This window comes from Mus caroli, chromosome 2, assembly GCF_900094665.2.
Source record: "Mus caroli chromosome 2, CAROLI_EIJ_v1.1, whole genome shotgun sequence".
Taxonomy (NCBI): domain Eukaryota; kingdom Metazoa; phylum Chordata; class Mammalia; order Rodentia; family Muridae; genus Mus; species Mus caroli.
The window spans coordinates 95,433,966-95,452,726 of NC_034571.1; the positions used below are offsets into that span (position 1 = coordinate 95,433,966).

At 47.5% G+C, this 18,761-nt stretch overlaps 1 protein-coding gene across 3 annotated transcripts in view; it reads right to left on the reverse strand.

Annotated features, from left to right (window-relative positions):
• Positions 1-18,761, reverse strand: part of Ldlrad3 (low density lipoprotein receptor class A domain containing 3) — a 234,620-nt gene that overhangs the window by 170,184 nt on the left and 45,675 nt on the right. The window contains exon 1 of one of the 3 annotated variants that reach the window (XM_029474721.1): positions 9,814-9,945. The exons of the other annotated variants lie outside the window; for them this stretch is intronic. The gene's annotated coding sequence lies outside the window, so the exon portion shown is untranslated. Of the gene's footprint in view, positions 1-9,813; positions 9,946-18,761 lie in introns of those variants that run through there. 3 annotated transcript variants of the gene reach the window in all.

Genomic DNA, 18,761 nt, shown 5'->3' on the forward strand with positions numbered 1-18,761 from the left:
CACACACACACACACACACACACACACACACACACACCACCACCACCACCACCACCACCACCACCACCACCACCACATGTTCATCAGAGGGCGAACAGAGAGAAGCACACATCTTTTCCCACAGTGCACAAGCATCCAGGGCTTTCGTGGAATGAACTGGGGTGAAGTGAATTTGCATGGATAAATCTGAGAAACTTAACAGGAAGTAAAAAAGCAAACTGCAGAACATCGCCCATACTAACTCAGAAAGTAGCACTTTAGGGGGACATGGGTGTGAAGGATGACTACCCTGGTCAAGGTCATGGTCACCTCTGGCAGGCAGGGGCAGGGGCACAGATGGGCACAGGTGAACAAGCACCAGAACCCAGGGGAAGCAGGGGGTGAGCGAATGGATTGCTAGGCATTTTTCTTGGTAACTTTCTGTGTGCTTTAAAAACATTTCATGAATAAAATTAATTATAAAAAAAATGAAAGCTACACTAACATTTGAGGAAACCTACACAAGATAAATTGTGTCAATGAGGATGATACTCTCAACTTCAAATCCCCTCAACTGGAAAGGAAGGGGGACAAGTGTCACCGTGGAGGGGACAGCACAAATGGGAGGACGCCCATCTCGGAGCTTTGCTCTGTTATGAATTCTTTTCATTTTCTGAACGGCAGCAACAGTTGTGGGGTAAAAGCCAATCCTGGGGGGAAAGCAAAGTGTATCCCACCAGACAGATTTACCCAGCCACGTATTAAGCCATGGCATTCCAAAAGCAAAAATAACTAAGGCTGGCTTCTGAACGAGGTCAACACAGTCTCTCTCAGACCCCTTTGCCTCCCCATCCCTCAGCTCAGCTGAGAAAGGCTCAAAGGGAGTGGGACAACAGAAGCTACCCTTTGCTAAATGGAGCTCCAAAGCTTTGGCCACTGTGGAGCACAGAAGAGGTGGCCCGGGAGGAGGGGCAGCAAAGAGAAGCCAGCCTTTATCCCTTGCCCACCTCCTGCCCTTTCTACTGAGAGGACTCACCAGACTAAGGGTCAACACAAGTTCAAAGGTCTAAGTCTCTAATAAGTATAGAAAGCTTTGTGAGTTCAGACAAGTAAGTTGCCTTCTCTGAGGCTCAGTGATCCACCTCTCTGGCTGTGTTGCTGATGGGGAAACAGAACAGAAGCTGATGATAAATGCACAACAGCAGGTGTCATGTTCGTTACTTCTTTCCTGCCATCCATTCTCACCGCCTCTCCCCAGAGCTCTGGTACTTCTACAGTGGTTAGAGAAGGCCGTGCCCCTCTCTGATCCATGCCTTCTAAGAGGGGAACAGTCCCCACAAGGAAATGCCTGCTGGAATTGGGGCTATCTGACCCAATGTCACTTAGATCCTTCCCTCTAGATGCTCAGAAATTTCCTAGAGAATCAAGAGCCCTCTGGCTCGGGAGATGGCTCCACAGGCAAAGAGCTTACAGTAAAGACAGAGGGCCAGATTTCAACTTTTAAGAACCCATAAAATATGCATCTGTAATTTCAGTGTTCCCACAACAAGATGGGAGGCAGAGACAGGAGACTCTCTGGGAGCTAAATGTCTGCTGGCCTTGTTATGCAGAAGTAAAACATTCCCAGCAATCTTGAGCCAGACTAGAACACGGCCATTGTTCCAAAGAGTCTGCAATTGTTTCTCCATGCTAAGCCTTAGTTTCCCCATGTATAAAGCAGGCACTGGTAGACCATGTCTGAGTCATTTCTCTACCCTTAATGCATCCCCTCTTTGTTTTTGTGGATATGTACCCAACACTGGGCTAATGCACACCATTCCCCTATTCCAGATGTATTATTTAGCATTTAAAAGTAATTTCTGGGTCCTTCCACCTATCTAACACTGAGCAACTGAGAACCAGCCTGTTGAAATGCAGGCCAAAGCTGGCCCAAAACACCAGGTTCCTGGCTACTGGGGAGACCTAGTCCTAGCCTCTGTTGTCAAGAGATGACAGATCCTTTGTACCCCTGCATCCAGAGACAACCTATCCAGAGAGCCAAGGGTCAGACCTGCCTCCCATTCCGTACAGGTCCAAGGGCCTCTCCATTTCCCATATGACTTACCCACCACCTTCCATCAAGTCTCAGTAAATGAACAATTGTTTGGCTTATCACTTCCTATTAAGAGAGGAACTCTGCCAGGGGGAGGGGAAAAAAAGCCACCCTGCTACCACTAAGCGAGGGTAGAATGCCTATTAACCAATGTGTCTTCTTAAATATTCTTAAGTAGCTTAATCCATTAAACCAGTCCATCCTGCTTCTACAGTCTGCTCACGAGGCACCCTCCCTTCCCACTGAGCTGACAACAGGCCCTCCATCATGAGGAATTAACTGAGAGAATGCTGTTGGGACATTCTGAGAGCAGGAGGGCTAAGCAGTACTTACTGTGGGAGTCCTCAAGGACTGCAGCTCTCAGAGCAATTTACCTGTGCGAGAGACATGTCAGACCTGATGAGTCAGGGAGCAGAAACCCTGGGAGGAACCTGTTTGGGCTTTTCAGACCTTGAAAGGTGGATTATGACCACCCTGAAAACAAAGTTTAAAATTAAGGAGGACTGACTATGGGGCTGCCTGTAACCCCTGCAGAACTTGAGGAACCCGAGCTAGCGACCAGCCTGGGTTCCATAGTGAACTGTTTTCATAAAAGGGAGGGAGGAAGGGACCAGAGGAAAGAAAACTAAGACTACAGAGTTTTTTACATCCTAGACACACAATAGCCCACAAGCCCTAAATACCAGTACCACTGCATTCAATCTCAGGAAACAGCTTTGACACCATGTCTCAGTTTACCCATTTACAAAAGGGAAACAGACCAAAACTTGAAGCTAACAAGCTCCACAAGTAATAAAAAAAAAATTCAATGGAAACTTCCAGGGTTTCATCCATTTTATGACAACACACAGACAGAGGTCATAAGATTAACCACGGCTCACTTCTTAAAGGTATTATTATTCCCTATTAAAGAGTTACTATTCTATAAAAACTAGGTGTCGTGTAGATACATAATATGTCATTTCCCAAGGCATACCACTCTAATGTAGCTACATGATTAGTAATTAGAAGACGGGTGATCTGAACTGCACAAGGATTCACCCCACACTGAACACAATAGAATCGTTCTAGGTGAGATGAGAGAGCTGGAGAAGCGAGCTGTTCATTAAGAAATGATTTTTCAATAAATTCAATAGCATGCCCCACTGTGTAGCTCCTGGTCTCTGGCTACTGCATTGATCTCTGCTAATGGGGACAGCTCAGAATGAAGGCACTGGCAGGAAGTCAAAAGGCTTGGTGAACACTGAGACCATGAGTCACCTCCAAAAAGAATGCCACCATACACATACATCCCTGTCTCTGTCTTTCCAGTCCCCAGCATTAGCTGGTTCTGACCCTCAACCATCCTCACGGGGTCCCCAACTGGACTCCCAGTGACCGAATCTAACGGTTACTTTATTACTCTTGAGGCAAAGTCTCAACACATGGCCCAAGATGGCTTCAAAATTCAATCTTCCTGCCTCTCAGCAAGAATGCAGGGATTACAGATGTGAGCCGCCATGCCTGCCTGGTCTATGAGCAAAGTTCTGCTACCCTGGGCCACCTGGATCAGTCTTTCCTTCTACGGTTCCACCCACCCACCCTCGTTTACCTCCAGTTCCCCCGAGACCCTCATACACCCTTGGAAGCAGCTTCCTCTACCCACCCTTCAACAGTCTCGGGGTTCTGCTTCCTTTGGCTTCCAGGAATAAGCCACTTTGTTCTCTTACTGGGTTTGACCTCCAAGGCAAAACCCCAACTTGGTACCTCAATCTCTGGCTAAGCTGTTCTCCCGACAAATCCATCCAGTACCCAAGCTTCACAGTCTCATCTTGGCACCGAACAGATTTCCTTCGCAGCATCTGTTGACCATATCTAAAACAGAACCCTAGTTCTCTCTAAGCTTGCTCCTCCTGCCATCCAACGCTGTCGGGTCAGCACATGGTCTCTCTACGTCCTTCCTCTCTAACCGTGCCTCCCACCACCCTAGAACAGATTCTTCCCTCATTACTGGCAAACCTCCCCAGCATGTCTTAGCCTGTTCTAATCTGAACCCTAGAACAAACCTCACCACTTCATCCAATGTTTGCAACAGTCCTACAGTTTCCACCCCCTAAAGGGTAAGGCTGGGAGACTTTGGGGTCAGCACAGGACGACGTCCTTGTGTGTTGCAGGTATCGCACCTTTCCAAAGACTCCCTCCCTGGTCTCCCTGGTCTCCCAGGCCAGTTTGCATACCCACCCAGTCCTCCCAGCATGTGCAAGCGTCTGTGGCTTCGCATACCATAGTGCTCCATAAACGGCTGCTGTTCAGCTGCCCCCTCAGCACCACAAGCAGCCTCTATACACCAGAAAGGCCTGTGTCCTAATGTAACTCCGGGCTCAGACAGAAAGTTGAAAGGAGTTGGGGATGGGGGAGAGGGACGGATGAATGTGAGAGTGGGTGGATGGAAATACTGCCAGTTGCTTCCTTGTACTATATTATAAAAAGCATGCCATCAAACATCTTGTGGATTATTCCCTAAGGTTAGGCCGAGTTCCACATTTGTATGTAGTTTAAGATTTATGGAACTCAAAATTAAAAAAAAAGTCCTTCATGCTTGAATATTGTCATAGCTTGATTCGAACTTGCTTACTAAGAAAAAATTCATATTATTATTCTATCTCCTGAGAAGTTCATGGATCCTGAGATTTTCTACAAAACAGGCTCCACCTCTAGATCAGCTTAAGTGCAAACTTCAAGGCTCAAAGTCAAAGATCAGAGGCGGCCCAACGTTAGCAGGTGAGAGCTTGTCTCCAGAGCTCCTGGCACAAAGGCATTCAGAGTGATGTGGGCTGTCAGTATTACCAGACACAGCTATCCAGAGCAAATTCACCCTTCAGTGAACGCCCATCCTCACAAAGCCAGCTCACAGAAGTCAAGGTCAGCTCCTTGTGCTGGGAAGACAAGCCAGGCCCACACATGTCCAACCAATGACACAACCCTGAGAGTGAGCCCTGGGTTTCCATGAGCCTTGGATCATGACAGTCCCTCGGCTAAGTCTGCAGGCCCATCCATAGAGAGGCCAATACCCTGTCCCCATGGGAAATCCCCGACCATCAGCACCCTACCCTTGGCCGGTATTTGTTTCTCTCTGTATCTAGGGAGTAGTGACAGCTGCAGCCCAGTGGCATTTGGGGCTGGGACTCTCATGGGGAGCAAAACAGCAAGCCTTTGCTACTGGAGGTGATGAGGGCAGTCTGGCAGAAAGGAAGTATGAAATCAGGAGCTGGCCTTTGTCATCCACTGCTATAGCAGTGTTGGGACTGGGTTCCCAGCTAGCCCAGTTTTGTTCATCCTTGCATTCACTTAGCTGGGAAGGAGCTTAGGCCATTTACCAGTATGGACACCAGTATGGACGGTGTCCTGGACCGTGGTAAGGAAACTTGCCAAGAGAGTTAAGGGAACAGGATGACATGAAGAGAGCCAAGAGAATCAGGACGCACACTGATGCAGAGCCACGTGTCGTCCGAGCACTTCTCCCCAAACCCCTCGTGGAGTCAGTGTGCCTTGATGCTAACTAACCACGTGAAGGGCCACGGTTTCTAAGGGATTGGGTCTCGCTGCGCTCTCTCGGTAATCAGCTCCAGTGGGCTCCAGCCGCAGCCTAGCACAGCTCACTATCCACCTCACATCACAGTCCACTCCGTGCTGCAAGCTGATAATGCATTTACAGACAGCTAGGACGCTGCAGCCAAAAAGGAAAAATTTCACCTAATTAAATAAAAACAAAGCAGAAAACCAAAGCCTTCAACTAGTGCCAGAAAGAAGGGCAACTTGATCTTTTATAGAACTTTTCAAGGCAGGAATGCCAACATTTTTTTTCAAAGGCATTAAAAAAAAAAAACAGTAAGCAAACTGCAAACGAACCAGAAGAACATGAGTGACGGGAATGAGTGACCAAGGTACTGATGGGAGACGATGGATAGCAAACAAAAAGGCTAAGGCCTGGGGAGGGTTGCTCAGTGTTAGTGTGCTGGCCGGGTAAGTGTGAGGACAGAGTCTGGATCCCAGAACCTAAGAAAGCGCCAGGTGAACATGTGGCCTTCCTGCAATTCCCATCTCAGAAAGCAGAGACAGGGGACTCTCTAGAGCAAGCTGGCTTGCAAGACTTGTTGTAACTGTGAGTTCTGTGTTTCAGTGAGGGATTCAACTTCAATACAAGAAGGAGGAGCACTGGAGGATAATTCCTGACATCAACCTTGGGCCTCTGCTTGCATGTGTACGCACACGCACGCACTACGCACTCACATGGGCAAGGTGAGGCAGGAGAGGACAAAGAGCCACAGTCTCACATACAGTTAAACAGAGCCATATAAAACTGTCACTCTTTAAACAAAGTAATGATCTACATAACAGGGATTGACATGGGTGTGAGGAAACTGGTTTTGGCACACCACTGGTGGGAATAGGGCTGACTGACTGGCCAAGCTGCCTGGGCCACAAGACAAGGGAATAGGATCCAATGGCATCCACCCAGTTTTTCTCCCTCCCCTTCCACACCTAGACATCTCTCCCTAGGGAAACATTTGGGCAGACAGAAGCACACAGAAGATGGTGTTCACTTCCTTCTTCCTCACAGCATCAAAACTTGTTTCTTTACCAAGACAAGAGTAGTGAGCAGTCAAATCACAAAGCATTCCTAACATGGAGCAGACTTTAGAAGGACCTGGAAGCCTGGACACAGCAACTTGGGACAATGTCTATAATATGGTCAGAGGGGAGAAAGCAATTTACCAGACAACACGTTGAGCACAGGCCCAGTCTGGTAGTCTCTAACAATGTGTTTTAAGTCAAATGTAGCTTGACTGACACTTAAATCATCAAGGTCTAGAACAATGACTGTGGAGAAGTCCTTGAGGGCCCTCAGGATGTGCGCAGATCCTTTACTGCATCCTTAACATGTCAACATGGGGAATAGATCTGGAGGACAAAGAAGAGCATCCAAGATGATCAAGAGGAGGCCAAACAGCACGGTTCATACCAAAGCTGGGAGCAGGGATGTCAAGAAACAAAAGTCAAAAGGAAAAGGTCACCCAATTTATTAAATTACAAAAATTAAAAAAACAAGAACAATTCTTAAAATCTGAGAAACTCAGGAAGTTGGAAGAAAAGGTATTTGCCATAGCTATAGAATTCCCAATCCCAATATTGACTTAAGCTACAAAGGGAACGCAGCAGGGACTCACTGGGTGGAGGCTATGGATGGCTCTTTCTTAGTCAGCTATGAAATGAAAGGGAGAGCTCATGAACTCCCCCTTGGCCTCAGGTGCCCCACCCCCTTGCCAGTTCCACCCCTAACAAGAGTCTCACCCCTTGGTGCCTGAGGTAAGACTTAGCTGAGGTGGGACAGTGAGATGGGAACACAGAACAGTGAGTCTTATTAAAGCGTATAAATTTAATCTGTCCTGCATGGGGAATGCAGAACGTCTCTCCAAGCCTTCCTGGCACTCCCTGTAAGCCCACAATTATAGCCTGCTCTGGACTCCTGTTTCCAGGGCACTGGGTCTTCCAGGTGGCCTCAGGCCATGATTCCTGCTGGAAGACAGAAGAGCTCATTCAAGGGCGCCTGGAGCAAGGATGCCAGAGCCTGGAGCCCAAGGCTGCTAAGGTGTGTGCTTGCCAAGATGGGTTGTCCTCGAAACCCAAGTGGGTGGAGGGTCATCCCACAATTGGCCTTCTGGAAATGGGGATGAAATGAGAGCCTTCAAAAACGGAATGAAAAGAGGTATTCTTGCCCATTCAGCAGCAGAGAGAAAATTTAACTGTGGTGTTAGAAGTTGGGACAGTGGTGAGTGTAAGCATGGTGTAGGGCTCCCTGAGGTGTTAGGGTGTTGCGTGCTCTAGTTCTTGATCTGGACCTGGCCCCAAGGCGTGTTTACTTCTTGAAAATGTACAGAGATCTGCATTTGACCACTCTGCACAGCCAATGCAGGCCAAGTTTCTAAAACAATATTTACTTGAGAAAATAAATAAATAAAGGCACACGTTGTTTGACTGGTACAGCTGCCTCTCAGACAAGGTCTCCGTCACTCCCAGTTGACAGCCTCCTTCCTTGCATCTACAGCTTGAGCCACTAACAGTCCACACAGTCTAAGTCATACCATGTCACATGCCACAGCTCATGATGTGTGGATCCGGTGGGAACGGGCAGCTTGTCGAGAGGAATGGCATGTTCAGGATTTATTTTTAATCGATTCGCTCATTTTTCCTAACACTCAAAGCAGGCTGACTCTGAACACCAAAATGGCATCAGCCACACCCTGATAAACCCCAAGCATGCCGACGTCTCAAGCCTGGCCCAAGGCCCCAGGTCCACAGAAGCAAGCTGAACCAAACTACAGAGGACATTCAGGAAGGTCGAGGGTGGGTGTGTTCCATCTCATTCCAAATCAACCCAAGGCACAGGTGCGAATGCCACTCTTAGAGGTGAGCGCCATCTCAAGTTACAACAGAGCTCAGGCCTCAAGCCCTAGGGTGATGCTTGACTATTCTAAATCTTATATGGGGTACACTGAACTTTTCCATGGGGTAAACTTGGAAGTTCTCCTTCTGTTACATAAAGATTTTTGTTGTCGTTGTTTTTGGCAAACACACACCAAAAAGAAAAATAAAAAGCAAGGTTTATAGAGAACAACACAGAGAGAAAGGCAGACTGGAACGGTTTATAGTCAGTGAACCCACAGACTGGGCAAACGATCCCTGATTCTGCCCGAGGCCCAGTCAGAAGTCTAATAAGGCTTTGCTCATTCTCTCTTGTCACAATAACTCCTTCAAAAAGACAGTGTCAAGCTGTCACTGCTGCCCAGAGGCTCAAGGACAGAAGCTTCAACTCCAGGAGGAGCCTGAGCTCAGAGGGCAGGCAGGCAGGCTTGCAGATCCGAGGCACCTGTGTCAAAGGAGGGAGGGAGGAGATGAAGAAGGCTGCCCAAGCAAGAGAGCCTTGTGACACCCTACAGGTACCACTCATTCCTCCCAGCCACTGCTGCTCCTGGACATGACAGAGGCCATCACTGATTTGCCTTGACGACGTAACACAGACCATTAAAGAGAGAATGGGTGCCTAACACTATTTATCATCATTCAGCAGAGAAGCCCCTATCCCTACCCTATGGGATGTGTTCCAGAAGACCTGGAAAGGAGTTGTGACTACAGATAGTACCAAACCCCGCAGTACCACAGCAGCATGTCCGTAATCCAGACGTGCTGTGGTGCATGCCTTTAATCCAGCCTGTGGGTAACAGAAGCGGGCAGATCTCTAAGAGATCAAAGCTAGGCTAGTCTAACATAGAAAGTTCCACGCCAGCAATGGATTCATAATGAGGTTCTGTGTGCAACAAACACACACAGCCCAGAAGGCTGGCTGCTACAGTGTGAAACCAGACATAATAGTCTACATCGGATTTCCAACTGGGCACACCTCAGAGGGGCACACGTAGAGAAGGACTTTCTAGCACCTTCTGAATCACCTAGAAAATTCTCAATTGTTATGAAGTCCTTCCCCAGGTATTGTCTCAACCCAGGGAGACTGCTGCTCACTCCACCCGGGGGGTCCAGGCTATCATTTTCCCCTCGAACCAATTCGTCTGTTCCCCCAAAACATGTCTCACTTCCCTAAATACCTTGTGCCTCCAGGAAGGTTCTTCGCCCCCTACTATATGTTAGACTGTTGATATTTACTAAGGCAGGATGGATATCATCACGTTACTCAAAAAACAGCATACCATTCAGACTCAGGAGCTGTTTGCTTCTGGAATTTTCTGGGTGACTTTCTCAGGCTTCAGTTGACTGTAGGCAACAGAAAGCAATTCTGTGGATAAAGGAGACTGTGGTACACAGCCTTCCCTCTCTCTCCATCTCTTCCTTTCTCTGTCTCTACCCTTCCCCCTTTCAGATCAGCTTCTGTGTTCCCACAAAACAAACAACCTCTGTTCAAACTTCAGCCCGGAGCCACTCAATCTCCACCCACCTCCCCCACCCCAGTAAAAATCCCGACGTGAGTAAACACGGAAAGGCCACTCAAAGCTCAGCTTCCTCCCGCAGGGAGGAGGCAAGGTGTGGGTGGAAAAGGCACCTCAGACCACACTCCTCCAGTCCCAGAGTCCCAGGGCACAGTCCAGCTGCAAGTCTCAGGTCCACAAAGCACACGGGGAGAGCCTTAAGGGAGAAGGTACCAGTACAGGCCTTTTAACTGTGTTCAATGAAGGCGTGGTGCCCCACCCCACCCCACCTTGGCCACACTCTCCAGCAATACCCTTCTGTACTAGACTACTCCTACCTGTGGGGTAAGCAGTCAGGCTCCACCATCAGTCCCTCGGTTACTGAGCAGAAGGAAAAGGGGGGGTAGATTTTGTAAAACATCATGGGAAGAGTCAGCCATGCACATCTCCTAGTGTCCCCATTAACGAGTGAGGCCTGCTTCCTAGGAAGGAGTAGGGAACACTTTGCTGTCACCAAACTTCCACTGTGAATCAGGCTCACTACTGTAAGGACAAGATAAGAAAACTGGGAAACACCGAGAAAATAGTATTCTTCAGAATTTCCCCTGAAAATAAATAAGAACAATATTTTTCTCTTTAATGAGAGCTGGCATAATCATTTGGGTAAGATGATTTATACATAATTTATATATAATGGATTTTCTGGGGTTTTTTAAATTTTTCAAAACTAGCAAGTAACTTCAGAACGGCAGTGGAAAAATTAGAACGTAAACATTGCCTGAATTCCCCCATCCTTTGCCTGCAAGCACCAGGGTTTGTACTCTTCCTATTTTTTTTTTAATCTGGTTTTTGTTTTGTTTTTAGTTTCGAGATCCTCAGAGGTTCACATCCTGAAGTGAAGATCTATCACCAAGGGTTGCCAGCCTCTAACAGCTTTAGAATAAAGACTGAACGCAATCTAGGTTGACTAATTAAAATCAATAGTAAGTACCATGTTCAAGGGCAGTGGTAACAAAAAGGCGCTAGTACACCTTTCTAATTAAAAACAACTGTGGCTAGTGCCCAAGTACTTGTGCCACAGCTAGGCAGCCAGGCTGTGGCTGCAATACCACACAAAGAGGATGCCAGTGAAACACTCAAGGATCTATCGAAAGCACACGGATGTGGACCACTGTGAGTGACCCTCTAAGTCACTGTGTTTTAGAATACATATTCATTCAATGAACTCACTTATTAACCCCCACCCCTGCAAGGGATTTTTCTGGAAACATAAAAGGTTACCCTGGAGGGAACCCAGGAAAAAGCACAAGAAACACCTGACCAGTGGAGTCCCAAGCGTTCATAAGCGTTGGGAGGCCTAAGTGACACAGAAGAGAGAACCACGAGAAATAGCGGAGTCACTAAGGAGGGAGACATTTACTCCAGAGGACCTCGCACTGACTGCTTCATGGAACAGTTTGCAGCCTGCCTGGCTTTGTAGGTTGGGTAAAACTGAATTCTTATTCCAGAGAAAGTACTGAGGTAAGTGGAGACATGACAGCAAATGGCTGAATGGTCCTGATGACAGCCAGCAGCCTGGGAAAGGCTTTTGCAAGTCAGAGGATGGAGTTTGGACCTTACCTTATACACAGTGAGAAATGTGCACCATCTCTGGAGCAGGGGTATGCCAAATGGGCAACCCCTCATGTAGATTAGCTCAGTTGTCCCACAGAGAGACAAACTCAGAAGCACACTGAAGAAATAGAATTGGGAAGCTACTAAAAAATGCTAGCCATCCATCTGAGAATCAGACTTTAATCACCCCAACATAAATTCCTTGTCTAACAAGAAATATTATGAAAGGCTGCTCAAACTTAAAATAAACGAATATATTTAGTCTCTCTATTTATTGAAGGCAGAGACAACCGTCATCAATCTTTGCCTTTGGGAGACAGCAGATGGCATTCTTGGCACCGGACCCACTCTCCTAGCTGTGCTCTGCTCAGACTAGTGCTGCCCTGTCTGCTTCGCTTCAGCATCGCAGAAGGGGCGAGCAATTCCAAGTGCCACTGGCGGTTCAAGGGACCACCTCGGGCTTCAGACTTTAGCATCCGTGGAACCGAATGCCAACACTATAGTGTAAGACATCCTTTCCTCTTCAGTGCAGGCAAGGTGCAAGGCCCTGAGCACAGTACTCCACCTTCAGAGCAGCTGCCTTGGAACTCTTAAAGCCCAAAAGAAAACAAGGAAGAGGCAAAGGGTAGAACTGAGTTTTAGTAAGCGGCTATATACACAAAGCTGGGGACATTCTGATAGGCAGTCTGCATTTCTAGAAAAGAAGTGGTCGGGTCTTAAGACAAAGAAAATAATCTTGAATACTATGTTTCCTTGTGTTCTTTGCTACCATAATAATCCATGATGGTGGAACTCTTGGATAAGGGGAAGTGACCTGTGTATACATTTTCTTCATGGATTAAACGTCTCAAACTTTTTAAAAAATCAATTATAGAGCAGTGTTTGCATAGCAGCTGCACCAGCCCAATGTATGAGGCATAGGTGGGTGACAGTGGGATAGTGGACAGGCCCGTTCATGCCTAAGGAGTTTAATTTCATTTAATACCATTCAACATAAGCCTTTGGCACAGGGTCGCTCCTCCCCACCCCATCCCCACCCCCCCACTACCCCACCCCACCTCCACCCCCGTCCATGTGTATGCGTGCTTGCCAGTACACATCCACGTGAAGGGCAGAGGTAGTACAGGGTCTGACAGCTTCCTAGGTTGCTCTCTCGACATCTTACTCTTAAGACAGAACTCCTCCCTGAACTTGGCACACGGTGCAGCTAGCCTGGCGGGCCCACAAGCCCCATGCTCACGTTTCCCCCTATGCTGCTCTTGCTCCTGCTTGTCTGGAGGACGTGAACTCAGACCCCAGTGGTTTTGTTTGTGCTGTTTTCCTAAGTCTTCTTTTCAGACAGGCAAACAGCCAGCCAGGAGGATGCGTATTTGCAGTGAAGACATCTAAAAGCCCTGTCTGTGGCTCCCAACCAGTGTCCCCATACTATAGCCCAGATACACCTGACTTAATGAGACAAAAAGGCCTGGTCCATCTCAGCAGACAAGGAAATTTTTCAGAGAAATGAACTCCTCCAGCAACTCTAAGGAAAAGGGAGGAGCCTCGGATGAGAGCTGGGGAGCCCATGGACATGTGAACAGGACAAAATCCTCTTTTTTTTTTTTTTTTGCATACAAGGAAGCCAGGCTAAGATCCCCAGTTGTGTGCAGGGCCTTGGCCACAGTGTGTGTGTGTGTGTGTGTGTGTGTGTGTGTGTGTGTNTGTGTGTGTCGGGGGTGGGGGGGGAAGGATAGCATCTGGAGGGTAATATACCCACTGCAGAAAAAAGAAAGTTAAGACTACATCCAATTCAAGCAAACAGAAACACAGTGTGTATTATTTTCATAACTAAAATTTCAAAGCGGGGCATGGTAGCACACGCCTTTAATCCCAGCACTTGGGAGGCAGACGCAGAGGCAGGCGGATTTCTGAGTTCGAGGCCAGCCTGGACTACAAAGTGAGTTCCAGGACAGCCAGGGCTACACAGAGAAACCCTGTCTCAAAGAGAAAAAAAAAATTCAAGAGAAGGCTCTAATCTCCACTGAGGCAACACCACTATAAACATGTATTTTGTTGTTGTTGTTGTTGCTGTTGTCCTAAATAAGTCCTCAGAGGAAATCCCAGTCCAAGCTGGAAAAGCCATAAGGAAACAGAGCCGCCCCGCTCCCTCAGACGGCACAGCTTCCTGCAGAAGAGCAGCAAACAGGAATGAATTCATTGCTGTAAAAAAGCCAAAGACCGCTTCTCTTAAACATGCTTCTTAATATTCAGTCAGTTAAACACAGGTCTTTCCCAGGTGCCATCACCAGCCCATAAATATTTAGTAGTGGGAGATGCAGACACACATGCACAGAGAAAAGACCCTTCCTCCCCAAGCTCAGCTATCCATGGACTCGGACACAAAGCTGAAAAGCCACATTCGTGTAACAGGAACATTTACGGATCATCTCCCGGGAGAAAGGCTCTCCTGACCCAGATTCCATAGCCTTCCCTCTATTTTCCAACCCTAGAGAAGGCCCCTAGCATCTTAGGAAAGTCCTGAGGTAAGGATGGTGGGGACTTTTACAGGCCCCTTCCATCCACAGCCTGGTGTGAATCGAATCCACATTTTCCAGCCTCAAATGGATTTTCAAAGAGTACAGGATTCCTGGCTTGTTTACCCATTCCACTTCTGGTTTGGGTAGCTGAGGGATGTTTGTAATTAATGAATATGGTGCTTTCTCCAAACGTAAATGGCATTCCTGAAAATGGACTGTTTACTGTGTGTCCTCTGGGTGCCAGGCACCGTTATGAACACCTCATTTTCATAACCAGTCCAATCAGAGATACTATTGCTTCCATTCCACACATGAGGGAAAGACACAAGGTTCGGTAAAGTACCTAAGGTCACAAGAAGAAACAGAACCTTCAGCGCTGGGGCTAACTAAACCTCAAATCATCTTCCACTGGATTCTTGTATTGGGGAACCCTAACCAGCCCACCCCTGCTTATGTTTTGTTTTATTTTGTTTCAGTTTTTGTTTTGAAACAAGGTCTTGCTATGTAGCCCTGTGTAGCCTGGAACTTGAGACCCTCTTGCCTCAATCTCCAGAACACCGGGCGTTCAGGTAGGAACTGCCATGCCCTGGCTCCCATCTCCCTCCCAGCACTAGGCGGAACCAGAAGGCTGAACTTCAGCCGGCAATGATTCTTCCACAGGACTCGCCAAGCAAGAAAGTTTACAAGGACATCACAGAACTCACTGGTCTACAGATGTGACTTCCAGTCTTAAAAACTAACAGGACTCTCCCCAAAGCCAGCGATGAGGGCAGATGCAGCTCATAAAATATTCCATTAAACCACTTCTGTTCGATTAGCCCCATGTGTTTCTTTCCTGGAGGCTCTCTGAGGGAGAGACAATGTACAAACCCTCTCTCAAGCCAAAGGTCCCTTTACACCCAGGAAAGCCTCAGGACCCGTGCCTTCTAGTCTTTCCTTCCTCCGTCCTCATCAGCTCTCAACTCTGCACAGAGGAAACATGATTAACCAGCCTTCCGACCAGAGGGCCATCTCAGATGGGCCCCAGGGAGCCACTTCTCATTTACTTAAGTGATTGAAATCTCCTCTCTCCCAGTTACCCAACCCTGCAACACCAGCCAGCAGATATAATTGCGAAGCAGGTAAGCTCCTCTCACTGCTCACGGCTCTACAGATTCCGTGCCAGCGAACGTTGCAAATTACAGGGTATAAATTTAGCAGGGTGGGTCTTGACACACATTCCTGCAAATTACATGTTCCCGCACTAGTAGAAAGTGCATTAATTACTTTGGGTGTATGCACAACTTCCATTTACTCAGGGGCTTTCTGGAGAGCATCAAGCAACTTGGAGTAATCTACAAAGATTAAAGCATAAATAAATAATGCCTGCTGAGTGGGTGGGTCTTCCCAGAGCTCTTGGAATTAGAATTGTTAACTTTCTCCCCGAGGATTGGAAGAGTCAGAGGAGCCCATTGTGTGTGGTTGAAGATAGAATGACCCAAATCAAGCCCTATTGTGGGACGGGCACAGCATTCAACTAGGGGTGGCAGAAACATCAGATGTTTCTTTCCTGCTAAGCTGAAAGATTTGCTTCCTACACAAGAATGGGGTGTTCCCATCTGTGGCAAAGCACATACAGCCAGAAGTGAGAACAAGATGGATGGGATCAGGGGAGATTTAACCCAACAACCTAGCACTGTCCATATGCTGGGTGCTAGGCTAAGCACACAGGAGTCTTCACCAATATCGTCACATGATTCCACCCTATGAGTGAGGAAGGAAACAGTGCTGAGGTCACCCAGGAGGAAATAAAAGCTAAATACCTCACCTACGATCACATAATCAGAGAACCATTTAAGCCAGGTTCGGTGTAGCAAGCAGCTTCAGTGCCCAGTGGGGCAGCTGGCTCCAGAGGGCCCCACAGGTAGGAGGGGCAGAAACACCAGGTCAAGTGCATTCAGCAGCTCACCATTTCTGTTGTGGGCACACAGCTGAGGACTGTTCCCGAGGATGCCCACCTAACATGCAGAACAACTCTGAAGGCATCTTACACCTCTGGTGGGAAAACCATAGTGAGAAAGTCAAGTTCCTCCAACCAGATCCCAGTTACACACAAAACTCTCAGCTCTTCTCCCTAATCTGTGAGTTCCCGTTATATGATTTAGGGGGAAATAAAAGGATTAAACAAAACCATCTGCTGGGGTTAGATGCGAATTACCAAGGGGGTGAATTACCAGATCCCTGCCTCCTATTTGTAGCAGGATGGGGAGAGAGAGGCCATTACTGGGTCACGACTAGAGTGGACACGGGGGGTGTTTAAACTGCGTTTCCATTTCCCTTTCGACTTTGTTAGAATTATCTCTATCAATAGCTGTAAAGTAATGGGACCACAGCCAGGGGTCGTACTCTCTATAGCCAAAGGGAAGCTAGAGGATGATCCATCTCAGGAGCATGGCCCCATAAAATAGGGACAGTGACACGGAAGATAAGCCATTTTCTCCAAGAAGCAGAATGTGGCAAGATTCTATAAAATATGACCAATGCATTCGAATGTTCATGCTCTCTCTCCTCCTCCTCCTTCCTCATCCCTCTCCTTTTTTCCTCTCTTTTCCACCCCTCCCATCTCTCCCCTTCTTACTCTATCCTCTCCCTCCCTCTCTTCCTTCCCCTTTTCTCTCCCCCTGACCCTTCACTTTCCCCTCTTCTGTCCTCTCTCTCTCTCTCTCTCTCTCTCTCTCTCTCTCTCTCTCCATCCTACCCCCCTTTTGGAAGATACACACACACACACACACACACACACCATGAAGGAGTTTGGACTTCAGGAGGAAGCACAGGTGACATGGAAGGAGCAAAAGCCAACCCCTATTGCCACAGCAGCCTGCAAGTGCTTCACATTTCAACAGAAACAGGGTCTCAGAAGGGAAGCTGACCAGTTCCAGAATGGGACTCACACCTAGGAGACACTACACACACCAGCCCAGTCCACTCAGATGGGGCATGGCTATTCAGAATGACCGGTCACCCTCAGCAGGTGACCCTCTCAGCACATGGGATATTGATAGGGTATTTCCTCTCTGTAATCATAAGTTGATAGATTAGTTACACTTGGAATTCCTGAGCACTCTAGGTTATGACCTCAATCCTGACTTCAGGAAATTAGACATTCTCTGTCGTAATTGGAACTGGGTATGGCTTTACCTAACAAAAAGTGATGGTCACCCAACAGGGTTGCTCTGCAGCAGAAAACTAATAAATGAAGTTGGCACTGTTGTAAGGCAGGTCATCTTAATAAATTTGTGGCGTGCCTATCAACCGTGACACAAGTGCCACCTTACAATTTAGGTGGTCCCTAGTTCTTATCTACTAGAAAGTTGGGAACAGTGGGTTAAGTGAGCTCTCGGGGGCCCTGGCCAGGCCTGAGCAAGCCAGGATGAAAAGATCTCTCATTCTTCTTTCTTTCTTATTTGTGTGTGTGTGTGTGTGTGTGTGTGTGTGTGTGTGTGTGCATGCTGCGTGTGTGTGTACATGATACAGATGCTTGTGCATGTGGAATTAAAAGGACAATCTCTAGGGTTGTGCCTTGAAAAAAGTGTCATCTGCCTTGTTGATCTGTGGCTCACTCACTAAGCTAGGCACCTAGCCAGTGAGTCCTAAGGATCTGTCTGTCTGTATATCCCAGCACTAGGAGTCGCCATGCCTGGCTTTAAAAAACAAAACAAAACAAACAAACAAACAAAAACCATGGATTCTTGAAATCAAACTCTAGTTCGTATGCTTACAGGGCAAGCACTTTAACAATGGAGCTATCTCTCTGGGGCCTATTCATCTGAATTTCTGACCTTTTAATACATTATCTGTGCTGTCCTAAAGCAGGAAAGACGCCAATGGGCTCCTCTCCAGTGTGAGCCACAAGAGAGGCTGATAAAGATCCAATGAGACCCTAGAGCGACAGAAAAAAACACCCAGTGGAGATAATGTGGACCACAGGGACTTGTAAAAGATCTCCTACGCTCCCCTGCAGAGGGGCAGCACCAGCAGCCACAGAATCGTGGAGTACCGACTCCCCATCAGACACTGAAGGGACCACACAGATGCACTGGAAGAAATGGCAGACACAGTGCTCTACAGGACTGGGTGCTGAGTGTGTGTATGTTCAGAGCCACATGGTCCTTGGGGCAGAAATGGATGTAGCTTCTGCAATCTCTTTGAATCTGAAGAAACGCCTAAGGTATCCACCAACTTGAGCTACAAATGTGCTACCACGACACCACTCACAAAAACTAAAACTTGGACATAAAAGCCCAGTTTTGGAGAGTGAGTAAATAAATTCTAGAATGTTGGCTGGACTGAATTCAAAATGGCCATTAAAGTAGATTTGGATGAATTGGCAAAGTACCCCCACAGAAGGAAGGGGAGGCCCACTCAAGAGACTCACTGAACTGTGCAGCGCACAAAACTGAACCAGTATCAGAACAGAGCTCCTGGTTGGAAGACAACTGGAAAACCAATTATCTTCACAATAGAGACTGTAGAAAAGAAACCTGAGAATTACATTGGCTAAGAAGACTAGGGAAATTCTCTCTCTCTCTCTCTCTCTCTCTCTCTCTCTCTCTCTCTCTCTCT